General features: G+C 35.3%; 1 protein-coding gene across 2 annotated transcripts in view; it reads right to left on the bottom strand.

Moving 5' to 3' along the window:
* Positions 1-26,034, bottom strand: part of LOC118276600 (uncharacterized) — a 116,003-nt gene that overhangs the window by 38,351 nt on the left and 51,618 nt on the right. Inside the window, exon 1 of one of the 2 annotated variants that reach the window (XM_050699753.1) lies at positions 17,628-17,860. The exons of the other annotated variant lie outside the window; for it this stretch is intronic. The gene's annotated coding sequence lies outside the window, so the exon portion shown is untranslated. Of the gene's footprint in view, positions 1-17,627; positions 17,861-26,034 lie in introns of those variants that run through there. 2 annotated transcript variants of the gene reach the window in all.

Raw genomic sequence — 26,034 nt, 5'->3', positions numbered from 1 at the left:
TGCCGAAGCATGGCTCACCCACACTTAAAAAAAAACAGCTTATTTCATAAAAAAAGACATGCCTAGAACACTAAACATCTATTTAAACACTTACTACTAAAGACCACACACGTAACCACATCCATCTGTAACGACCAAGCTAATGCAGAAAGCAAATATTTTCTCAAACAATCATCAGGCATCCTTACAATAATCTTTTTAACTAAACGGACTGACTCATCGACACCCGCGACCAACAGAATTAAAATTCTATAGAATATTACGTGCCTGACTCATTCAGGACATACCAAAGTCCTTACGATGAAAAAAAAAATGGCAGAAACTATGAAATTCTTTATCGTGAGAAACTTAGGTGTAGAGGATCAAAAGAATCCGGCAAGGTATCTGTATACTTAGTACGAGTTTACTTTTTGCTGCACCGAATACGCTCTCGATTGTAATCAAAGGTATGTGTTTTTTATAGTTGATATGTCAGCATTTGGACGCTATCTTGGCTGGTGGTAAATGATGATGTGGCCGAAGATGGAGTACGCCTGTGACATTCAGGTAAGGCAAGGAATTCCACACACATGCATGTGAAGGATTTCATAGACTTCTTCGTCAAATTATTGAGTACTAGGAGACTCTTTAAATGAAAAGTAAATTCTTGGTTCTAATTTACTTACGGTGAAAATTTCGCGACAAATACTTTATTTGGGCTGAAGTTTGAACTATACAAACAGAAATTAATATCAAAATTAATACTGTCGTGTTTCAAAGAGAATAATGCATAACGTAACACAATGCCATTTTATAATTTAATTTAATGGACACGATATCGATCGAAATTAACATTTCTTTGTCTGTATCTAGGCGACAAGCGCACAACATAACTAATAGCCGTCACTCGTAACCTTGAACCGATCACCTTTGACGACCTAATTCGACACTAGCGCCACCGCCCCGAAACTAATCTATGAATAGCTGACAGTTCCATAAATCCTATTGTTCACAGATAATGCAAACGTTTTACGGTTGTTAAGTTGGCATTATGCTAAGGTGACAGGTTCTATTGCTGTCAAATTTGAATTGAATTTGGAATGGGAGTCGCCTTGTGATTTAAACAAAAGACGGTTTGCCCCTGAACGAGAAGTAAGTAAGTATCTTAGATACGTACTTGAATTCCATTCGAAAACTAATCAGAAATTCAAGAAAATAATACTGAGCAAGTGAGCAATAATTCCAAACACCTCAGATTCAATCCTAAGCAGGCAGAAATTCCGGAGCTGCGGACTACCTAGCGGGTTTACTGCGGCTCCGGCTCGAAAAGCAGGAGTAGAAACGGGGTGGTTTTTAGTCAGTAAGAGTCTGACACTCCCACTCGCCTCGCCCAAGACTGTAGGAGACATTCTATGATATTCCCTCCTTAAAAAAGCAGGCAAAAATTACATTTATTTTGGTTTGACTGAAGACGACATCTTAAAATAGATAACGTGTGTAAGTTTAGAATTGTATGAATCCACATAAACCAGTATTACAATGGTATTACAGAAGATCCATAACATAACTGGCAAACAATGGAATACAGAATCTACAATTAGTCTAAAAAGGAATAATACGTGTGATTTTATGTTTAAAAGCTATATTTAGAGGCGTCCGTAATGAAGCGCCTCGGTATGGACCCGCCGACGGATTTAACCGAAGCCAGCTATGTGGCCAACGCGGAAGGTTGGTATTACTGCAGTCTTGTTCTACCAATGGTATGCTAACTATTGGAGAATTAGAATATCTATTATAAAGAAAGAAGTCAAAGTCAAATTCAAATTTATTTATTTCAAATAGACCGGGAAGACACTTTACAAACTTCAAAGCCAATATAGCTTATAAGTATAGTGGTATATTAAAAAAAATATCTGTCTCTCGGTCAGTCCTGTAGTAAAGCTACTTATTTGCTCGATCCAAAATGTAGATTCCGATGGAGAAGAACGAGCAAGAAACTCCATAGGGTTACTTTTTCCGATCAGGTTCACAAAACAGCAAGAACACTAAAGCATTTTTGAACATTGCCCCACACCTTTTCTCTAGCGTAGATATTATGTTGCCAAGTATACATACTTTTAGTCCATGTACCATAATTATTAATTTAGTGCCATTTATTATAATTGGATAATAATCGAAGCAATATAATATACCTAATACTTTTTCAATTCAAATAATCGAACCAGAGAATCCCTGTTTTGGAGACGACCACACTATCGTAAAGTTTACAAAGTAATACTGATATTAATTTAAATTGTGTGACAAGTATTCTTAAAAATATATTAGTATGCGGTAACCGCGGTAACCCTACGCGCTGCGCAGGAGTTGATCAAAGCGCACCTCTATAGGAATAGAAACACCACATTTCCTGTTTCAAATGCACGTTTTAATATAACCCGGAAACTTGTATTTTTAGCTTTTATAATTATATTTTTTTATTCCAATCATGTTTTCGGAGTAAATGTAATATTATTTAATGAATTTCTTCTAATTTCTTTCTACTGACACGATAGTGTCGTTCACACTGTTGCTGCTATAAGAAAAAGTGTCAAAAAGCAGTCAGCATCAACATTTCTTATATGCTTTAATAGATATTCAGCTTTATTACTATAATTAATAAAGCTAAAATTGCTATATCACCTTATTCGCTAGTCATATCTTAACGTCAAAATTTGAATCTGACAGATCCTTCTCTAGCCATAGACAAAGAAACGATTAACTATTCTATGCTAACTTGAGATAAAGAAAACTATTCAATACTCCTTAGTTACCGTAATCTTAATGAGCCCTGGTGGTATCACCAAATATGGAAATGGCCGACTGCGTATTACGAATAGATTTTTTTTCATAATGACTTTGTTTTGAATGAATGCTATGTATAAGTTTTTAAACTGACATGGTCACTAACACTAGTAAACATGGTAAATAATATCCCGTTTTAAGTTCTAATACGAATGTAAAATTGTGTATTTAACTAATAATTTATTCAAGAAATTGCGTTATATTGTTGGTTAGGAGGGTACAAGTAATTCTAGGATTGGCTCGTTGGCTGAGTAGTCGCAAGTGCAGCAGCAGGCCTCGGGGGTTTGATTCCCGGGAAAGGGCAAAGTATTAATGGTTCAGTAGTAGCACGGCGTCTAGAATTGTGCCTATTGTGTGTTATCGTTATTTATGAGAATAAAAAATCATTTTGGCTTGTGGAACAGCTAATCATAGATGAAGAATCTTTATGAAGGCAAACATAGAACCACTAAAGTTTGGTTTATTTAGTATCTCTTTAAATATTTCTCAGACATTCTCAGAAATAATCGCATTAAAAGGCAAACGTACAGTTAACAAACGGCAAAATAATACCTGACACACCACACAAAGGTGAAAATGTCACAACATTACAGTAAATAGCTTTATTAAACTTGGGAAATAATCTAAACATGAATGTCTGCGCTTCCTAAGCATCAGCTAGTAATACCATGTAATCGCTGCCTTGTCATAAATCACAATACCGACCGAGCAATACTCAAGCATGTTTATTCGACCCGGGTACTGAACTCGCGACCTCTGTGCACCGAACAAGGCACTTAGGTACAATATGCCTCGATTAAAAGTAAGTACATGTCATAATAGCATATCATAAAAGTGAAAGCATACGTTCGCAGAGACAACTTGCGAAGCACAGACAATGAGATGGGTGTGCTCTATGGCATTTAGTTTATGGTGTAATAACAGATCATAAGTTGTCTATGGCAGGAAAAATGGAGGGAAAGTTTGAAATTACGATTCCTGCCCTTCGATTTTGTAACGAAATTATTAATTTACATGTTTAATGAAACTGTGCTAAAATAATTACTTCTAACGCTAATGAAAGTGGGAAATAATTAACAATTTCACACATAAATAAATATCAGTGATCATGGGAAAAGATTCGCTATTTTTCTTTATTATTTAAAGCAAAGAAGTTGAAAGCAGTCTCACTTTTCTAGCTGCTTGTAAAAAATCAAGATGGTTGCCGCGGGAGTGAACAGCTGTTGGTTTTCCCGCGTCGCGACGGCGCCTGCGCGGCAATGGCGCCATGCCCGTCCTTATACGAGGCATAGTGCACACATGAAGCTTACTAGGACAACACCTATTGTACTCGTTGCTAAATTCTTTACAAACTAAACCTTGCTTGCTGTTTCATTTGCATCGATTTTAGGATTAGGAAAGCAGGTGAAAAGGAAACGTTATAATGACGTTTCTACTTACTTTTGATGCAATATACTATCTGATGGACCTATTTTAGTCTAAAGGACTAAAGTGATTGAAGCTTATCCAAAATTTTGTAATTTATGAGAGAATCTTATGTAAAAACTACATAGAAAGAAGCCCTTTTCTTTTCCTAATATTGATTTTTTTAACATTGATACGTCTGCGTTTTTCCACCAACCCGCTTACTGCCAGCACGGCGAAGCGAAGATGTAGCCGAAGATGGAGCACACACTGAAAAGACCCGGGTTAGCAAATATTTGTTTAAGACGACACGTTATTAAAGGTGAATGGACAATTATAATAATTGAATCGATGTTTTTACACAGACCCTAGTAACATAAGTAAACAGAAGATTGCTAATCGACTTCCTAGTAACATAAACATAGAGACTGCTTTCGCAAAACCTACGTGGTGGACTGCAGTCCTATTTTATCTGTGCCTCAATGTTGCCCGTTAAAAAAACTTAATCAAACCGCGTCAAAGTAAGTTCTCCAAGAAATACTAAGTATTAATAGTTCAATCAACTGCACATCTGTACCTGATCATGTAGATTGAAAAACCATCCTTACAGCTAAAGAAAGAAAGTCGTTTTTACAAAGAAAACCCTTGATTAGACGCCTCATTTCAAGTATTTTCTTCCGCGTACCCGATTCTAATTGATTTAAAGTTAAAAATAGCTAAAGAGATCTAATAAGCGATATTTTCTTGTAAAAACGACAGCTATTTCCTTTCTCAGTATCTGTTTGATTACAAAGTTTATATTAGGTTTCAATTAAACTTCTAATGTAGTACTTATTCTGCTTTATAAATAGGTAATCACACCACAAATAACATTTGAAATTGATATTGTATGTATATTGGAATAGTACTACTTCACACAAAACCGACGTGAAACGACGCTTGCGTTGTGTTTCGTTGTGTGAGTAAGGTTAACGAAGGCCCAATTACCGCCCTTCCCAATCTCCGATTCCGCCTCAACCCTTATGGTTCAATTCCTAACCCCCAAAAGGCCGGCAACACACTTGTAACGCCTCTAGTGTTCCATGGGCGGCGGCGATTGTTTACCATCAGGTGATCTGTCTGCTCGTTTACCGGCTTATACCAATAAATAAGAAATTAGCGTTTCCAGTAGCGCGAAATCTGATTTCTGATTTAATTTTAGAAAAAGAACGGAAGAAGAAAGTGGCATATTTTTATCCTAATAAAATATACAGAGTGCGTAAATACATACACTAATAATAAATACCTGTTTATTAATTGTATCGTAAAATTTAATGGTATCAAATAACAGTATCTTTACACAATATATGTATAATTACCGTAAAACATGGCAACTTTACCATATTTTGGAACAAAAATCGAAATATATTTTTAACCATAAGACGCATAGAAACCAAAACTATATATTTAGAATTGTAGTCTATCTGGCTCACTTTACCGTAATCGTCATTATATACAAACGCTTACTTTAGCCGTAGTAAAGAAAAAACAACATGGGTAAAGATACCAAATTTTTGGCAACTTTACCTACGCGCCGTATTCATCGTGTATTGCATATTAAAGAGTTGTTGAGGTACAGAGGGCTTCATCTAGGACCTCTTCGTATTATAATGCAAACAATATGAGGAAATCTATAAAGATAACGGCTACACAGACGTTCGGGAAAGTTGCCACGGGTTTCATCGTAATTTACATACAAATAATTTGTTACGCTCGGGGTTGTCAAAAAATGAGAATTATTTTTATGACATGTATATTTAAAAAAAAAATATATAAACCTTAAACCTAAAGTAAAAAAAAGCATAAATATCTGACATAAATATTGTTCCCTTTTAAACTAAATTAAGTTCTAAAATTTTAAGTATTTATGTTTAAAATTGTAAAAAAAGGCTACAAAATAATGTTTAATCTTTTGACTTTTTAATTTTTTGACTTCACTATCTCCATAGCTAATTTTAACATTACTTTCGTATACTTTTTATATTGTCTAACTCCGAGTTATCTGCGGTTTTGTTTCATGTGAGCCATATTGGCTCTAAAACAAAAGGTATTATTAAATACATTATAACTTATCATCCAGGGTATTCACTATTATGCTGGGAAATTTAGGTATTCGAAAATGGTTACATACACACAAACAAGAAAAAAACATTTATTGCCAACCCTAACTGTAGGTAAAGTTGCCACAAAGCAGGCCGTGGCAACTTTACCTAACCTGTGTCAACATTACTGAAGCGATTATTTATCAATAAATTAAAGAAAAAGCAATTGCTGACATTACAACAGTAATCCCAACTATATTATACATTCAAGATCAAAATTTCACTCACCTGTGACATATAATTAAGGCTCTGTGAGCACAATTTAGGAACTACTAACTTTTAGCACATTTTCACGCACTACACTGTGACGGCCATTACTGGTATAATAACAGTCTTGCGTCTACGCAAAATATAGTAAATATTTCCTTTTAATGTCTAAAAAATACTACTATTACAAAACAGAATTCTAGTGGGTAGATTTTTAGATAAATGAGTTTATACCGAATGCCTATAGTATGGTAAAGTTGCCAAGGGCCCGGTAAAGTTGCCATAGTTTACCGGTACTTATTAAGAATCAATTTAAGTCATAAAAGTAATGAAAGTCATAAATAAACGGAGTACCGTTTAGTGTTTTTTAGTACAATGTTGCACGCTACATTAATTAGCATTAATTAACGAGCAATTTTTAAATCTGGCAACACAAATGGGGTTAGATTGCGTGACGTTTTGGGGTGAAATAATATTTACAATTGTTTGTACACCCTTATGTCTCATTTTGTTTGTGTGGGTCATAAAATTGTTCCACTTGATAAGTAACTGTTTGGACTCTTGTAAAGAGTTATTTGAAAAACAGATAATTATGTAGTTTTGTTTAGGTTGTGTATTGGCTTAATAAAGGGTCAATAAATATTCCAAAATCACTGAAGAAAATGATCAAATTGTTATAAGAACATCCCTTAGATTACCTAACTTAACAATTTTACACTCTTATAAGCAATGCTTAATCTAAGTAGTAACTAACAGCCTAAATTAAGTATAACATCTCTCGATAGTTATTAAAAAAGGCTTAACCTAAGTCCCTATTCTAGTCTGTTAGTAAACTAAGAGACGAGAAATATTGTTTACTAAATCTCCACACTAACATAAACATAAATATTACATTTTAATGAGAATAAACCATTTAAGCAATCATCATTGGACATACATAACGTAAGCAACCAGTTGAAACATTGTATCATAAGTACGACAGTGGTGAAAACTGCACTCAACTCCTCGACCAATCACATGCAAGTATATGGAAACTTGTGAAGTGGTCACACTATCGGTCAGTGTTGCTAGTACCATAAAAATAATGAATATTCATTGGCCCACTCGGATTTACTGTTAAATGACAGAGACAAGATGGCGCTGTGACGACTGTATTGGGTTTTTTTTTATTACTTAATGTTACCAACATTGTTTAAGTCCATTAACTATTAATTTTGATTGGTAAACTTTTGCAAGTTATTTTAGAACCTATGTAAATCCTTTTTTAGTTTTGAAACTTATAAAAAATGTACTTATTGTAATAATGTTTTGCACTAGAGCTCAGTACATTTAAAATCTAACCGAAATTTTGTTCCTTTTCGCACAGCTACAAAATTCTAATAACTCGATATTTAAATAAAATAGAAGCCGTCATCAGATAACTCAATGCATTAGCCATTTGTATTCACATTTTACGAAACGAAAATCATCCCAACAGACAAAACTATAAAGAATTTAAATTCTTAACACAATTTCCAAGATCTTACAGACGTGACCCAGCTTCGTTTATGAGTATCAATTCAGTTCGGCGCCATGCGTAAGCGCTTCCCGCTAAAATACTCCGGTGACACATGTCAAGACACAGTGTTCGAAATACGAACATTCCGGAAATTCCGCTTTTGTAAATTCGAAATTTTAACTGTTTAATCTGTCAGATAAATCAACCTTTTTGTTGGTAATTTTTAAACGGATGAAGGTTTTCGGATACACCTAATTATATATATTTTTTTAAACGTTGCCCCACACTAGTATATTCTCCTGTGCCGTAAGTGCGTTTACAATTACATGCATACAATTTCACATACACATAACACAGACCCGAAACAACAATTTTTGGATCACACAAAAAGTTGCGCGATAAACAGTTGCCTAGTTAATTGTGCAGTCAAACCTATTCAATGATTAATATTATCAAAAAATAATCATTAAAAAGTTTCTTAGTAGGTCTTAATGGATAGAAAAAGCCGGTATTTTTTTACAAATTATGTCATAAACATAACCCGGTTTTGTTCCGATGTCCCATCATCAATACACAAGTATAAATAATAACGTAGAAATAATTTGCTGGCTGTCGACTCTTTTCATTTTAGCGGTGGTTCGTTAATTTATTTTCGATTTCACGTCGCAATGCTTATTACTAAGAGACACAAACCGCCCACTTTGTACGAACAGCCATGCACCGTTACAATGCACTATTCAAATTAAAATTACCGTTTCTCTCAATAACGTAATAGCAATGACTAGAATATCAAAATGGCCGCCAAAGATTTTGTCATGTTAACTGGCAACATATTTTTTTATAAAGACATATATAGACCAGATTGGCGATATATTAAAGAACGGCCAAATTAAAAGTACCCTTAACCGACAAGCATACATGAAAAGACTGATGACTGTTGAGTTGAAGAAGCGAAAGAGGTGTGTAAGAGTATTTTTTTTATTCGATAAAAACTAATGCTTGACTAATTCTAAAAAAACTAATTCTAGTCATAGCAATTGGCGGTCCATTATCACTGCTTACATGGGAGACAGGAGTAATGTTATTTATGTATTTTTTTAGTTAAGTACCGTACTTAATCTGCAACGGAACATCACTACTAATCTACGTTCTAAATTTTTAAAAGTTTAAGAAATAAGCTACAAAATCTAGGTTAGGTACTAAAATCTCAAATGAATAAAATAAAATAAATGTCAGATTTTCTATCAATAAAACATTACCGTACCAATCAATGTTAATGCAACAATCGTACGAATATAAAGTTAATTTATAAAGATGTAAGCATAATTTTATGATAATAAGCCAAAGCTAAGTGCAATCCGCCATTTTGTTAACAAAAAGTAATTTTTAACGGATAATTTAAATAATGTATCAACTTGACACCATTTCCAAACGTTTTTTGAACATTAAAAAAGCGATTTATTTAACTCTGACATGACATTAGTGTTGTGCCGTTAAGTTAAAACATTTTTATCGACACTAATTATTATTGGAGTGTTTTTTTTAATAATTGTAGCCATTTATGCAAATGTTAGAAGCGAATGAAAGATTAGATTAATTACCGCTGTCACATCTCAATCGAATTAATGTGAAATGGAGTTGAGTTTTAAGTGTTGCAGAGCCATGCTTCGGAATGAATGGGCCGGCTCGACGAGAGTGATACCACGGCCTCACAGAAAACCGACGTGATACAATGCTTGCGTTGTGTGAGTAAGGTTACCGGAGGTTAAATTACCCCCTTCCCAATCTTCCAAATCCTCGAATCCCCAACAACCCTTAAATTCCTAACTCCCAAAAGGCCGGTAACGCACTTGCAACGCCTCTGGTGTTTTAGGTGTCCATGCGGCAGCGATTGCTTACGATCAGTTCTGTTGATCTGTCTGCTCATTAACCGGCTTATTAAAAAAATCTTTGAAACGTCATTGGAACTTCAAAATCCCGGCTATCCATAAAAGATTTCATAATGTATTTCCTTTGCTACGTAACAAACATAGCCCAAAGGAAATCCTACTCACTTGAGACTTATTGCAAAACTAGTTCACGTTTACCCGCCAAACAAGCCTCCATCTGATAACTAGTGATGTGCCATAATCGACTAAACATTTTAGTTTATCGTAATCGATTACGATTACGTTTTATGACATGATTGTATGAAGCAATTGTTACTTGTTTACTTACATTGGTTTTATAATAGAATCTATCGGAACAATGGTGAATATTAAAGATTAATAGGTACCTAGTATAAAATGTTAGTTGAATTGTAAAGAACAGCATTCGAGTTTTATTATTCTTCATGAATACTATATAACTGAGAACTTTCAGAATCCATAACATTTTTATTTAAACGTTACCCCAAGTTAGGATTTTCTCCTGTCTCGTGGGTGCGTTTACAAACATTCACATTCACATACACGTTACACCCAGACCCGCAACAACAATTGTGGTTCACAGAAAGAGTTGCTCCGTGCGGGAATCGAATTAGTGACACGTTGCACGGCAGCCAGTTGCCTAGCCACCGCGCCAACCGTGCAGACAATACAACACAACTATTGAAATTATCCCCATTTGCGTCTACAAAACACACAACAGTAACAAAACTGAATAACAAGTTTTACACGCACTTTTACCACGTAATTTCTGAATTTTTTTATTGTCCTCATATTATAAGTAATTAATATTGTGTCATCAAGAGGTCACCAAAACTGTCATCGCACTCACATTACACTTACTTCATCAATAACTTAGCTACTAAGTTCAATAAACAATACATATATTAAGCAATAATATGCAATAAAATAAGAAGTATGACTCTTGTTAATCAAGCATTACGTAAGTAGTACCTACACACATTATATTAAATAATAACACACACGTGTCGCCAGCTATATGTGATATGAGGCCCATGTAATAGGGACGAGTATATTGCCTTACATCTGGTACTATCACGGTGTTTACTGATGCCAAGATATCGTCAGTGACCCGGTTGTGGCCACTTTAAGAATTTTGTCGACTTTGAGGCTTTCTTAACTTATAGTTTTTGTTATCACGAACATATTTCTTGTAAAAAGTAATTTAACATGTATTAACCTTGCCTAAGAAAACCCTTTTTTAAAGAACGTCCAATAGAAAAATAACTGTATAAGAAAGAAAAAAAAAAGGCAGTTTGTGCCATTTTTGGCCAGATTCGTGCCATTTGTGGCCACGGTCTTGTGCCAGTTCTGGCCATCAAAAAATACAATAAAAGTAATCAAAATTTATTAATTAAATTGGACATTTTACAAACAATGGTTTTTATTTAGTTTGGAAAATATGAAATATTATTACTTCACTTGAATTTAACTTACAAATAAAGAGATCAACATTTATATGATGTTGGTAAAAGCTGCAAAGTAAACTGACCTCCCCTTTGTGTGAAGGCAATTTATTGCATCTCTGAAAATGAAAAATATGTATTTGTTGATATGTAAAGCCAAGGAAAAAAAGCCACGATAAAATAAAGGGGAAGAAGTCGGGTGTCTATGTACATTAGTTTTGGCCAGCCATGTGGCCAAAGATGGAGAAATTCATAATTTTGTCTCCATTAGTGGCCACCTTCTAATAACCGCACTTCAGAAACATATGGCGACAAAATAACTTTAGTTTCACTTAGACAATATATTCTTCATGTAGTATTAACATAAACATCCAAACAATAAGCAAAGATTTAAAAAATAAAAACCAAATCCTCACCCGCTCGCCTTAACCTTTTTGTTAAGATCTTAACAATTTCACCCTCAACTAAAAAAAATGACTTGTTGCATCGAAGTGAAGTTTGACACATCAAAGCTGCCATCGGTATCAGTGTCTCCAATATTCAATATTTTAAATACTGTACATCACAGAGTAATTTATTTGTCCATGCCTTAGTTATAAATATTTGAAGGTCCAAATGGCCACAAAGGGGTCGGTGGCCACAACCGGGTCACTTGCCCTACCTAAAATTTGAAACGGATTTATAGAGACAAACACTGCAGGCCTCCTTTCTCCTTTTCCTGCCCTAATCTGAAGTTACTACAGTTTATAGTATCATATTTTTTCTATCTCTCCTATCAAACGTCATCCTACGTCCTATTACAAACTCTGTTGTTCTCTTACATGTCATTCTTCACACAGAACAGAGATGATGACAGGGTATGAACATTTAAATTCTAATAAGTCCGTCAGTTAAGTAATAATGAAAAAATATTAGACACGTATTTTTATATTTTGTCATATAAGATAACATTACTTAGTTAAAACGAATCAAAGTTAAGGATCCCTTAACTTTGATTAATATATGCGAATACATCATTTCTACGTATAAAATGAACCTAGAAATGATTGCTACGTAAAATAGTAATGCTTTATCGTATTGGACAAGCTTAATTACATCACAGATCATACGAACACGGGGACACATTAAACTCACTATACACGACACATGTTGCCCGTTTGTCTAGAGCAAATCATTGTTTGGAAACAAACATGACTCACCACGACATCCACCAATCTTCAAGACTCTATCTATCTAGCAATAAAGACTATGTTCCCTTATCAAATAAGCAGGATGTCGGTCCGTACAGGACGCTTAATGTCATCGTACGATAGTAATAATTGCCAGTTTTATGATACTACTGACATACTATGTTTTATTACAAGGTACTAAAAGCTTTGATTAATGTTCTACTCATGATACATAGTCTTATTAACATAATTTACAATCATTTCTCGGAAGAAGAACTCGATTGTTTTTTTGCAAATGACTAATCGATACATCGGTACTGTTTCAAGTGATAACGTCACCTGTACTCGATAAAAACTCTGTATTGCCCATTGTTTGTCAATTTTGTAAGTAGGTACTCCTATCGAATTACAAGTGTCACATAAATTATTGAGATATCGATACCTGTACAAGTGTACAACATGTCAATCGTTAATCGATAAAAAAATTACCGACAACTATTTTTTTAGTCACTTGTACACGACCACATCTCTAATGTTACATGCTTTTTTACAAATGACAGATAGGCATTTTTTTAAACTCAAACGAACTAAAAGAGGTCGTATTCCATTTTGATTTTTTCGTTGTGATTTACTGAACCTTTTTCGGTTTTTCGAAAATTTCTCAGTAGCAGCACGTATTCTGGAAATTTGCCAGGTATATGGCAATAGGCTCACCACCTATTACATGGTATACACAACATAAATTGTTAAAAGTGTGTGTACATTGTACAGTGCATTACGTGCTATAACCTCTGCCTACCCCTTCTGGATTAAAAGACGTGACGACATAACATAAAAACTGTTAAAATTCGTTAAACCGTCATAAATTGAAGGGGATAGTAAGATTATCGCGAGTGCATTAAGAAATCCGCTTAGAATTACGGCTAGGTTTTATCCCAGGCCACCCAGGCAGTCTGTATCTCGTTCCCTGAGGGGCCGGTTGCATCAGCCGTCAGACAATACGCCTCAATAAGGAAGCCAGGCTTTCCTAGTCGTGTCGCGCTTATGTAAACTCCGGTTGGCTCCACCATCATATAATTATGACGTTTTATGTTTGTTTTGTTGTGATTAATTTGAATAAACACTGGTTGAGTATTAAAATTGTTGTTTGCATTTGCTTTTATCATTCATTATGTTGTTTTGCATGATTCTGATGGGATCAAGTTTAAATATATAGGTTACCTGTTATGTTACCTTTTTTCCAACATAGGTTTCGTTAGTGTATTTATTATATTTTGAAGGATTATCCATATTAATATTATAAATAGAAAAGTGTGTTTGTTTGTCGCAAAGGAGTTTAAGTTGTGGCGGATGGAGAGTGACATCATAGGCTACTATTTGTCTCTTTTTAACAGCCTACTCTCCTAAAATGTGAAGTGGAAGTACATATTCCGAACATTCCGCAATTTTCAATACAGAAAAATCAAGTATGTGTTATGAGAATGACCTACGCTTTGTTTTTACTCGGCGACAGGTGTGATTATGGTTCAGTCTCTCTCTGTCATAACAGGACGTAACATTTTATCCATTCATAAATTCTGTGTACTCAATAGGTAAGAAATCATTAATATTCAAATAATAATCGTCGTAATACGTTTAACTGTCGAACTCAGAGACATTTAACGATTAATTAAACCATTCCTTAGTAACGATTTTGTTCCGAAAACAATTGCTAAGGACTGACTAGGTTAAGTAATCATTAAATGACTCTGAGACAAACTCTAATGACATTCATCTTGAGTCTAGCGTCAGTGTAAGGATGTCATGAGTCATCTGTCACCATTGTCTCACCAAATGACACTCTACATTCATTACATAGTCAACTACTCGAGAACTCCATATGACTGTGAGTCACCTCACTACTAACTAGTAGTATCAAGGTCATTTAATAACACTAGCTTCTGCCAGCGTCTTCGTTCACTGTCTCCTGGCCTAAAATGTATGTTCCAAATTGCATTCCAATCCCTTTAGCTGTTTTCATGATTTTGAGTAATAAACATACACACAAACTCACATATTTTAGCATTTGTTATATTGCTAGCTTCTGCCAGCGTCTTCGCCCAATGTTCCGTGCCATAAAAAGTATCCTAGGTGTTATTTCAAACCATAATCTACCCCTGTTCCAAATTTCATCCTTATCCCTTCAGCCGTTTTGATGTTATTGAGTAAGAAACATACACACAAACTCACAAACTTTGGCATTTATTTTATTACAGAGTCTAATACTGGACTTTAGGCCTGATTAACGAAAGAGAGGAGCTTGCTATAATAGTGACGCTATCCTGAACTACTTAGCTTCTGCTAATGTAGCTCTCATGATACCCGCGGGAAGAGTAGGGGTATTGGAAAACGTATTCTACTCAGCTGTCACCACGCGACAAGGTTACACAAGTCATTCAACTACATTGCTCCATCAATTTCTGTTTAAATAAGATACTGTATCAAGTAATCGTCGAGGAATGTCAATATTTAGTGTTCTTTGATCAATAATAAACAAAATATAATGTAATAAATAAACAACAATGTAATTTCAAGTAAGTACATTTTATTTTTTTCATTGCAAACCGAGTTACCAATACAATATTGTCGACTATACTGCCAATATCAAGTGGTAAGAATACTTGTTTTAAAAAATCAACTCTCGAATAGGGATGAAAATTAAAAATCTATTTAGTTAAGTAATGAAAAAATATTAGACACGTATTTTTTTATTTTGTCATATAAGTTAATAAGACTTAGATAAAACGAATCAAACTTTAGGAGCAAATACATTATTTCTACGTACAAAATGTGACGTCCGACCTAGATGTGACGTCACGCGATTTTTCAAATCGATATATCTTCGGAAGTATTTTTTATACTTTCTTATATAAAAAAAAATACGTGTCTAATATTTAAAAATAAAATAATCTACAAGACGGACATTAAAATAAAAATTAGTCATCTACCCCATTTGACATAATGATTTTTTAAATCTCCATAAAATAAGTGATGCGATGGAATTTTATTATTCTGCCTCAAGTAGTGATGTGATGACCTCATGTGGGAAACGAGTAGTAATCGTGTTGTACCTTCCAAACGAATGACGTCATCTCAAGAGTTTGTAACGAATAAATAAACAGTTATTTACACACACTTAAGGCATAGTATTGGCAACCTTTATTGCGTAGTCAATAAGAGTGATATTCCAATGTAGATCAGTTATGTGTAGTTACTTTGTGGTTGATCGTCACTATTTAAGTTTAAAATAACATTACAGGTTTGGTAAATGATGGATGAGTAATATTATTTTGCTAAGTTTATTATTATATCGTCACGCCTTTTATCCCCAAAGAGTAGGCAGAGGTGCACATTATGGCACTGTACAATGTGCACCCACTTTCCACAATTTACTGTAATTCCATGTAATAGGGGGTAAGCCTATTGCCATATACCGGGCACAATTCCAGACACCGTGCTACTACTGAGAAATTTCCGCAAAACCTAGAAAATAACCCAGCAATGCTTTGCCCGACCTGAGAATCGAATCCGAGACCCCTTGTCCGGCAGTCGCACTTGCGACCACTTGGCCAACGAGGCAGTAATATTATTTTACTAAGAAAATAATAAAATTTAAATTGAAATATTATCAGAACGAAAGAAGAAAATATTAATTTAGGCATATAGTGAGTTCCTAAATTACTACAATAAATGAGTAATTAACCCATATAATTACACCATGGTGAATGAACAAGATAGACCTAATTAGGCTTAAACTAAATGCCTCATTGGGTAGATAATAGCAGTCGCGGCAGCTAGGCAAACATTTTTTGAAATGAAAGTAGATAAATCAAATCAAGTCGTAATCGCTTTAATGCATCCATTCCAGAGTATGCAGTAGTAATACGTATGTCCCAGGTAGGTAGGAAAGTAGGTAGCTATTCGCCATTCACGCAAAAATAAGGTATCTTTTTTTAAAGGGGGATATTCATCCAATGACTTCTCCCGCCTTGGGTGAGGCGAGAGGGAGTGTCAGACTTTTACTGACTAAAAACCACCCCGTTCCTACACCTGCGTTTCGAACCGGAGCCCCGGTAAACCCGCTAGGTCGTCCGCAGCTTAGGTATACTGGGTATTATGAGCCTATCTATGGTGATCTGATGATTAAGCATTAGGTACCTACCATCTACCTACTGCTGTCTATTAACTATCGAATATTTCAGATTAACCGCTATATTTACTTTATTTTCTATAGGTAAATGTAATAACTCTGAAACCTAATTTCAAATGAGTATATTATTAATTTATAAGTAAAAGAAGACTGCTAACGTTACCTACTTTAAACAAAAAAAAACATACTTAACAAGTATTTATTTATGTGAAACAAGCAAAACAATCCTTACTTATGTTAAGAGAAAAAAAAATCGTAAGTAAAGCCGCTGGCAACTAACATTACTACAAATGAAGCAGCCCATGGGCAGCCATCTTTAATTACTTAACTGTCAAGTTATCTACAAGGCTGTTGACAAGTAACGGAATTCGATTAGTGACCGGAGCCTGATACGAAACTCTTTGCATTCCCGGGAATCGAACTATCTACCATCTACGTACGGCATCTACATAGCTAAGTTAAAACTTGATTGTAAATATATCTAAAACTAAGTACACTAAGTAGGTATCTACTTGTAGCGAAAGAATTTTTAACAGGATTTTAGTGATGGGAAAATGTCTTGAATTTTACAGTGTTATCGATAAAAGTTTTAAAAACTTTTAAAAAATGTTGAATATAATTGTGTAGAACTAGGAAGGTAATTATTTATGTTTTTATTATTTATCATTACTCAATAATGATTTTTCCTTAAGTTTTCATTCAGTTGGAAATTACCTATTTTACATACGGTTTTACCACAATAACCAATTTTAATGAAACTTGTCATACAGGAAATTAAGTAGATATTATTTCTGACGTAATTAAAATTATTCTTCACAATTATTAATAGAAAAACAGAGACACGTACCATAAAAATTCCAATGAGCAGCAACAAAATCCTTTAATGAAAATTAAATCACTCACAATAAAATTGTTTTATTCATAACACAAAATGTTCACCATACAGCCACTATCAGAATTAGACTGAACGAATATACGCACATGTCAACACACGCGGAGTATAAAAAAAAATAAAAACAAAGATGGCGCCGTGCAATACTCGTTCACTATGAGTTACGCGCGCGACTGACTCAGAGAATCACGAACAAGGCAAAATAATACCAATTAAACACCACCACTAGCTATTATTTACGTAATATTATTGTATTGGCACGCGAATTTAGACTCTATCGCGTAGAAATAAGGGGCTAGATGACTAATTTAACTGTGTATTGAGTTCTTAAAATCGTGACGTGTTTTTGTGACGTGCTAACAAGTTTTATGAATGAAATACATTCGAGGGTCGGCGGTTTCCATGTGTTATCGGTATAAGTGCAGTATGAACTGTTCAGATGGTGTTTCTCACAACTTGATGTATGTAAAATGTTGTATGAAATCTTGGCATCGCTAGATCTACAACGGTAAACTGTACGCCATTAAACTTCAAATCAACGCGTGCTTAGGGCTTGGAATGAAATTGGGACGCTGTTAGCTGCTGCCATGAATTATAGAAGTTTTTTTACATAATATGTTACAGTTACCTAAGTCTATTTAGACGGTGGTCTTTTGGAAAACAGCACTAATCAAACATCGAATCATTATATTTTTCATTTAGATTCTTGGCTGGACAAATGAACATGCTACAATCAAGTAACCACTTCATTCTAGCATGTCCACTTGTCGGGTTTGTCTACAAAATTCCCAATGATATCAATATCTGCATTCTTTGTATGAAATGATAAAGCACTTCCTTAAGACAACTTGGGACATGTGAAAAGCCCAACCACTCACCATCAAGTGATCCGTTTATTCCAAGTCACAGGTCACTCAGGAAAAATACAATTAATAGATACGACCACAAGTATCTAATCAAGAAAAAAATGAATAAAAAATACGACCATTTTAACATTAAAAAGAGTTTCTTTTAAAACGATTGATGACTCAATAAATATCGTTATTGCGTACCATAGTGACAATATTAACCACAAATGCTATTATTACAACAATACCACATGCAGCGGCTAACTCAACCTTGTACCCAAATGCAATGTTGAATTAGGTCGAATAATAATTCATGTTTGTAAACTAGTAATTCCAAGGAATGCACTCAAAATATTTACACAAATTTGAATACATAGAGAGCGAGATCTTTGAGGAAGAAAAAAGGTGGAAAAATGTGGCAGAAGAAGGATTCTATCGCTTCTGCAGACTGCCTAGCGAATTAACGGGGCTTCGGCTCGAAAAGCAGGAGTAAGAACGGGATGGTTTTAGTCAGTAAGAGTCTGACTCTTTCTCTCACCTCGCCCAAAGCGGGAGAAGACATTGGATGATTTTAACCCCTCAAAAAAGTGTTTAAAAAAGTAATGTAATATAGAATGTGGAGACTTAACTTTCACCACATTGCCGAATCACCTGTCAATTACGTATAACAAGACCAAGAAGATGCAAATAAAAAATATGAATTAGCTACTTTAAGCGAATTTCTGCGCTCTTAAACTTCTAGCTTACCAACATTTAAGCTTAGCTCATAGTCTCTTTCAACAAAATCAATTTTGCTTCGCGATTCCGACTACGCATTATCGGCCATGGTCAAACTAAAAGGATTGTCTAGCTCGGTAGCTAATTTCAAATAATTCACGACCTTACCACGAAATGGCTCGATGGCTAATTACAATAGGTAATTCAAGCTTCCTGCTAGAAAATAATGACAAGCACTTTGTAAGTCAAAGTGATGTAACTGTTAATGCTGAATAGTGGGTAACATGGAATAGAAATAGCAAGGCATGGCAAGGCCAGAATGTCTTAACTATTGTTTTAACTACTACTACCACGGATTTTTTAAAGGGGACAATCATTCAATGGCTTCTCCCGTCTTGGAAGAGGCGAGAGGGAGTGTTAGACTCTTACAGACTTGACACCACCCCGTACCTTCTCCTGCTTTGAGCCGGAGCCACGGTGACCTGTCACATTGTTCGCAGCTCTGGAATCTATGACTACAGCTTAGAGTGCAAAAATGATCCATATTAAAATTGTCTTTCACGAAAAACTTGTAATTGCATGAAGGACAAACTTTGGAATGAATATCATCTGCAAATATTTCATGGTTTTTTGATTGTGAAACACACGGGATGAACCTAAAATTAGAGCTTTTCTTGAGGAAGGAATATCACTCAATGACTTCTCCCGCCTTGGGCGAAGCGAGAGGGAGTGTCAGACTCTTACTGACTAAAACCACCCCGTTCCTACTCCTGCTTTTCGAGCCGGAGCCCCGGTAATAAAAATATCGATGACTGCTAAAAAAGTATAGGTACATTATCAGTGGCGTAGCGTAGTGGGGGCGGCAGGGGCGGCCCGCCCCGGGCGGCACTTTTCGGCAAATTTTAAACAATAAATGATAAAAATACTTTGTAAAAATTTCAACCATTTTATATTTTTTTCGCAACTAGAGATCGGAGAAAGTAGTGATTTAACGAGTGGTCCTGCCCCGACAGGGAACCTTTATGGACCGAATAAAATGAGCTTACTCTTTAGGCGTAGTCCCGAAATCATGGAAGACGGCCTTGGTCCATCCGATCCCTAAACAAAAACCGGCCAAGTGCGAGCCGGATTCGCCCATGAAGGATTCCGTAACAGCAAGTAGATGACATAATATAAAAGTTGTAAAATAACTTGGTTTTACATAGTGTTTGTATGAACGACAAAGTTATATTTGCGGTTTTTGAAAATGTTTTATTTCTTAAAAACTAATAATGATATCTGGTTCAAACCAATTTTCGTTGTTAGTTTCTATTGAAATCTACAGCATATATTTATTTTTGTTTTCTCCTTCTCTTATTTTAAAAGTTAGAGGGGGGAACACTTTTTTTCCACTTTAGAAGCGTCTAACTTTCAAACGGTTAATTTTGACGAAAAATGGTTTTAAGAACCTTAATGTCTTTTTTAAAGACCTATCCATAGACACCCATTATGGATATGATAGCTGAAATTTTTTTTTTGAATCAGTTCCATGTATGGAGTGCCCCCTTTTAATTTTTAAATTTATTAATTTTTATTCAAAATTCGAATAGCGGTTACCGAAATACATCAACCCTCAAAGTTTCAACTATGTAGGCCCAACGACATACGGACGGACGGACGGACGGACAGACAGACAGACAGACAGACATGACGAATCTATAAGGGTTCCGTTTTTTGCCATTTGGCTACGGAACCCTAAAAAGGCGATAGAACAAGTCCGTCGAACTACAGACCGATAGCCATAACTTCCCTCTTCTCGAAAATAATGGAATCCATTATTAACTGCCCGCTCTTGCGGTACCTAGAGGATTACCAGCTACTCAGTGACCAGCAATACGGTTTTCGTAAAGGTCGATGGGATGGGGATCTTCTGGTTTACCTGACACACCGTTGGGCACAGGCGATCGAATCTAAGGGGGAAGCGTTGGTAGTTAGCTTGGACGTGGCGAAAGCCTTCGACCGGGTTTGGCATAAAGCGCTTCTTTCGAAGCTTTCTTCCTAAGGTCTTCCCGAGAAATTGTGCGAATGGGTCTACTGCTTCCTTGCAGACAGAAGCATTAAGGTCGTTGTCGACGGGGAATGCTCCGACTCTCTGTCTGTAAACGCAGGTGTCCCTCAAGGCTGCGTGCTATCACCTACCTTGTTCCTCTTCCATGATATGTTAACTGCCCAATGATATGTTGCAAATCAGCAGCATTCATTGTTATGCGGATGACAGTACAGGTGATGCCTATTATACCGGCCGCGCTAACATTTCTCGGGAAAACGTCATCGAGAACCGAAACAGACTTGTGTCTGAAATCGAGACTTCTTTGCGGAGAATCTCAGATTGGGGTGAACTTAATTTGTTCCAGTTTAACCCTACTAAGACACAGGTCGGCGTGTTTAGCCCGGTATTAGAATTGGGATACTTGGCATCAACATTTCGAGCGACGTCCATATCCGTGGCCATCTAGAGGATAAGGCTAAATTATCCTCGAAAAAGCTTGGTGTGCTCAACAGATCAAGGCAGTATTTCACTCCAGCCCATCGCCTGCTTCTATATAAGGCGCAGGTTCGGCCCCATATGGAATACTACTTAGTCTCATCTGTGGGCGGGGGCACCCCAGTACCAGGTTCATTCTCTGGACAGCGTTCAGCGGCGTGCGAATCGGATTGTTGAGTGGCAGGAAATTTAAAACCGACTTGACACTTTGGCAATGCGTAGAGATGTAGCTTCGTTGTACATTATATCGCCTATACCACGGGGAGTGCTCTGATTCATGACTGTTCTCGCCGAAAAGTTCTCTATTATGAATGTATGTAATGTGTAGTATACATTAAATTAAAATACCTAAATAAGGGGGCGGCAAAATTGTCTTCCGCCCCGGGCGGCCGACACTCACGCTACGCCACTGTACATTATATTACTTCCAGGTATAATCTAACTGTTAAATTATAACTAACAGGTATTACAAATAACTGTTCGTTTTCAATGTTCTAAAGAGGTTTACCTTTTACCGCTTCATTTCGACTTAATAATTTAACCGTTAGCGCTAAGTCAACTCAAACACAATTTAAAAAGCATTGCAAATTGCATTATAACCTTGTTTGTTAGCCAAATCAATTAACTTACAACATTCTATCAGGTTTAAAAAGTTGTCTCACACAAATTAATTCTAGATTCCTTGCACGAGTAATCTAACATTAATTTAATCATTTGTGTTGTAATATTTCGAGTTGGTTTTCATAATAATGTATTGCTAACACTTTATTGAGTGAGTAGAAGGTCCCTCCAAGGTTGAATAAGTCCATCATTCCAAGATCAGCGCGTTGATTGATTAATTCAATGGCTTCTCTCATTAGTTTGAAAATTAATAGCAACTCGTTACATCAATTAGATTGTCCGTTTCGCCAACAAGGCTTTTTGGTCAAATGTCAAAAACATTTTCTTAATTTATGGAAGCTACTAGTGTTTTGCTGGGGGTTTTGATTGGTTTATCGATATTAAGTGTGTGTATATGCTTACATAAATTTTATACGTGAGAATACTATGGTCTACCTCAACCATCGTCAAATCGTCGGTAGTCCCATGCTCAATTATTTAGAAAAATAGAATAAGTCAACATGAATAACTCTATTAAATTAACTAAAAACTACGGTTTATTTTCAACAGGCTGCGCAACGTCGCTGCATCTGCGTACGCTGCACACGATGAAGCGACCGTCTCGAAACTAGTAGAGCTTTTTTCAATATATTTACGTGAGTAAACCGTTGTTTTTAGTTAATATTTATAATATTTCTTCACTTGGCATTTTATGTTTTTCTACAAATATTAGCATCTATTAATTTTAATAGATATGCTTATATATATTTAAGACGATTCCGCAACTAGACATTCAAATTTAAGATATTTCAATAACAAGCCTTCTATTCATTAATTTTTTTTTATGTCATTAATTTTAATTAAGACTTCCTCAATAAAATTATTGTCAGTTCTATTTTATATTTAAACGCAAATTCTTAATACAATTATTATTCAGAAGGATTAACGTAATCCGATCTCATAAGCGTTCCATATTTTTTAAAATGAAAAAAAAAAAGCCGAATGCACACAAACGCACATACTAAACGCAGTTGGTCGCACAGTACATTGACCTCTTGTCATATCGCACGGGCACGGGTGTGAGCCAGTCGATAAATCGCACAGATTTATCGATACTCGTGTTTTGTGGGTCGATAACTGTAATTCCTCTGCTTGACTTTTATTCTATACTACGTGTTTATTACTAAGCATAAAGGCATAGAACATAGAAATATGAAGTGTCATTAAGTCATTATCTATGAGAATCAAACTGAAGTTTTCATTTAGAGATAATGGGTTTAAATTTAATTCAAGTTGGCATAAACAACCCACTTCAATCAACCCACTTGCTTTTGTTATTGCTTTCTAAAAGACTTATAATGGAAACTTTTAATACACAAAGACTTCTTATCTCTCACCGCCATGTTTTAATGTTTTCCTACAAGATATTACTGATAGTGTCAATTGCAGCAGTAAACGTTTGAAGTGCAATTATTGTCGAGGACATCCGTGGATCGTAAATTGTGACAATAGACCATTATTTATTATTTAATTGTCATGAGAATCGAGACGTTGTTTTGACGATTTAATTAGCGAACAAATTAATATTGAAACTCTTGATTTTATATTATTTATTTATTTAAAACTTTATTGCACAAACACTGTGAAATTGGCGGACTTAATGCCATGGGCATTCTCTGACAGTCAACTATTACGAACATAAATCATTTGAATTTATTTTGTCAGAAATGTTACCTGAATATTAATTAAATAATCGAATAAAATAACTAATTAATAAATTTTCTTCATCAATTATCGACCACAATTACATCACTAAACTCAAGGAGTACATAAAATAAAAGCGAGTCATAATATCCTGCCCAGCGCCGGTCGCTCACACACGTGTTCACGATAATCTTGCTCACTACACTACAATGCCGCCTCATCTACATTTAGAACACTTTCAGGTTCAAATAATATTTCTTTTGACCACTTGACTTGTATTAAGCATAGCGTTATCTTTGGTAGCCGTCTGAAATTGATTTATTGGACTATACGATTGTAGAAGTACAGTAGTAAAATGTTCATAACAAAAATCATCCTTGTTTTTATAGAGTTAAGGTCTATAATGAATAAACTGCCTGTGAATGTGTTTCGTAAACGTATTGGTATGTAGATGTTGAGGGATTCGTTCAATGGAATTAACTTTAAAGAAATAAAAATATATTCAAAAAAATTGACAGGCACTAAGATTACTTCATTTCTCAGTTAAACATAAAAATTTCTTTAAACAAAAGCCCTCACACAATGTGCAGTAAAAACAACAAAATATGGTCACATTTATGCGTCTTCTGACCCAGTTCATTACAAGGGCCCATTCCGACTGACGGGCGAGAATAATATCAGAAACATGGCTTAACCAAGTGGGCCATCAAGATAAGCTAGGCTCAATAACCACAGTGACCATAAAGGAACTTCAACTATGTATTTGAGCAGCGATTAGCTTCTGTATAACGTTTTTAATCACATCAATCATTTGACAGTTGACAACTAACCAAATATGAAGGCCAAAATCGTCTTAAATTCAGGCCAAATGATTTTACATAAATTATTTCTAAGTCTATAATGTGTAGATTGACCTACATCGCGCATTCCTGATACCTACTTCAACAATTTAATTTTAATAATCGTAAGAATTATTGCTATTTTTGGTGTTATTTTTTGTATAAAATACCTGTTATAATAACGGTGTTATTTATTTATTGTTGTAACGACGGAAATATCGATAGAAACGCATTAGTGGTGTTATCCCATCACTGTTTATAATCCAAAAGGTTTACAAACATGGAGTCCGGTCCAGATGCAGTGTGTTAAACTAAACAACAACATTACATTTAAAAGTTTCTTTAAAAGGCAAATGTTTTGTTTGGGGACCGCGACTCGCGACGTGTCCATGTTGACACTGTCGTGTTTACAAAAACAATTAAAGAGTTGCAACAGACTAGCTGATATTACAGTCTGGTTCTTATGTAAAGAAACATAATATCACACTTTTAATTCGTAAGGCAAAAGTACTTCAAGTATAGGGCTAGTACAAGTAATATACCACTAGCTTTTTCATGTTTAAGGAGATTAGGAGACGAAGTTACTGCACACTGGGACACAAACAGATTTGATACAAATTATAAATTCTGGATTCTTTCTGAGCATTTATTTTACAAGAATAGAATAAAATTTTATATCTTGAATCCAATCCCTATCACTAACGTTTCGATGTACCACCTACCATAGGTTTCGACTTTCGACTGTAACGTGTAGCAGGTTCGATTCCCGCACAGAGCAACTGTTTGTGTGATCCACAAATTGTTGTTTCGGGTCTGGGTGTCATGTGCATGTGAAATTGTATGTTTGTAAACGCACCCACGACACAGGAGAAAACCCTAATGTGGAGCAACGCTTTAAAAAAAATTAGGTACCTACAAATACAATTTTGTCAAATTTTGTGTGGAGCTTGTCAAAATACTATTACTAGTAAGCAAAGCTACAGATAGATAGGTTATCGAAATTGGCTGTATGTGGTGACGCGTCATAAAAAAGAATAGCGAAACAGATGTCATCATCAGACTGTCCGCATTCATTTCCAATTTCAAAATAGGAATTCCGATGAAGGATAAAGTTAGAAAATGGCCGCCAC

The sequence above is a fragment of the Spodoptera frugiperda genome, chromosome 17, assembly GCF_023101765.2.
Source record: "Spodoptera frugiperda isolate SF20-4 chromosome 17, AGI-APGP_CSIRO_Sfru_2.0, whole genome shotgun sequence".
NCBI lineage: Eukaryota > Metazoa > Arthropoda > Insecta > Lepidoptera > Noctuidae > Spodoptera > Spodoptera frugiperda.
Note: the sequence above shows the minus strand (reverse complement) of the source record. Positions and strands in the feature narration are given on the sequence as shown.